Here is a 1,642-nt window from a genome sequence, read left to right as displayed (position 1 = left end):
AAGTCTGGAGGACTTTCTTACAACACGTAATTCATTAGTCAGTTGCAAGGACCTGCATTACTGACAGAGTTGTAACACAGGACAAGTCATCAATATCTTAGTCTCAGAAAACTCCTTTAACCCCTTAACGACCAAGGACATAAGGGTATGTCCTGGAGCGTCTGGGTATGTATGAAAAGAGGTCGCAGGGCGACCTCTCTTTATACAGCGCGAGCATCAGCTGCTTATTACAGCTGAAATCTGCAGGCGATTGCGGCTAATTAACTCTTTAAATACCGCTGTCAATTCTGACAGCATCATTTAAATCCCCAAACGATGCTCGGGGGTCCCGTATGGCGTCCCCCGCGGTGAGATCGGGGGAGCCGTGCAGATGTCATGGCAACCGGGGCCTTCAGAAAGGCCCCCCGGCTGCTTTAGCAGACTGCCTATCAAGCCATCCCCATGGGGTGGCTTGATGGACTGCCTGTCAAATCACAGTATGACGTAATGCTATAGCATTAAGTCATACTGCAGAAGCAATCAAAGCACCGCATGTTATAGTCCCCCCAGGGGGCTTAAAAGAAAGGTGAAAATAAGAGCAATAAAGTTTTACTAATTGTAAAAAAAAAAAAGGTTATGAAGGTTTAAATCACCCCCCTTTTGCCATATCTATAATTAAAAAATCTAAATCATAAAGTAAAAATACATATTTGGTATCGTCGCATCCGTAAAAGTCCAATCTATCAAAGTAGCTCATTATTTTCCTGGCACGGTGAATGTCGTCTGAAATAAAAAATAAAGAAGGCCAGAAATGCACTTTTTCAGTTACCCTGTCTCTCAGAAAAAGCACAATTAAAAGCTATCAAAACGTAGTATGTATTCCGAATTGGTACTTATGTAAACTTCAGGACATCCCGCAAAAATTGAGCCCTTGCGCAACTACGTCAACAGAAAAATAAAAAAGTTATTGTGTGCAGAAGATTGCGGCAGAAAATAATTGAAAAAAATTAAATGTCTTTGAAAAGAATGAGTAGTACAGTAAAAAAAAAACTATACAAGTTTGGTATCGTAGCAATCATACTGACCCATAAACAAGACTTATCATGTCATTTTTATTACAGTTTGTGCGCCGTAGTAACAAGACAAACTGAAAGATGGAGGAATGTTTTTTTTTTTATTTTACTCCACTTATAATTTTTTTTTTAAAAGTTTTTCAGTACATTATATGGTACAGTAAATGGCACCATTTAAAAATACAACTCGTCCGGCAAAAAACAAGCCCTCATACAGCGACGTCGATGGATAAATAAAGGAGTTACGATTTTTTTGAAGGGGGGAGGAAAAAAATGAAAATGTGGGGGAAAAAAAGGGTCCGCGTCATTAAGGGGTTAAAATTGGAAAGTTGTGCTTCAGTTATTTTCACAAAGGTGTATTTTATGCCCGAGTGCGGCTGTGTATTTCACAGACAGCATATGGACCAACTTTAGCCGATGAGGCTTCTCAAGTGAGCGAGTTTTCAAGCAGACCGAGTGTCCATGTGCTGTCTGATGCAAGTTGCACCCAAGATTCTCACATGCGACTTGCAATAGAGCCATCTGAATGAAACCTTATAACCTTGCACATCTGTCTAAGTGCAGGAGTCTCACCAATCACTCGTTACACA

The sequence above is a fragment of the Eleutherodactylus coqui genome, chromosome 6, assembly GCF_035609145.1.
Source record: "Eleutherodactylus coqui strain aEleCoq1 chromosome 6, aEleCoq1.hap1, whole genome shotgun sequence".
Classification (NCBI taxonomy): domain Eukaryota; kingdom Metazoa; phylum Chordata; class Amphibia; order Anura; family Eleutherodactylidae; genus Eleutherodactylus; species Eleutherodactylus coqui.
The sequence above is the reverse complement of the archived record's forward strand: the minus strand, read 5'-3'. Positions refer to the sequence as shown.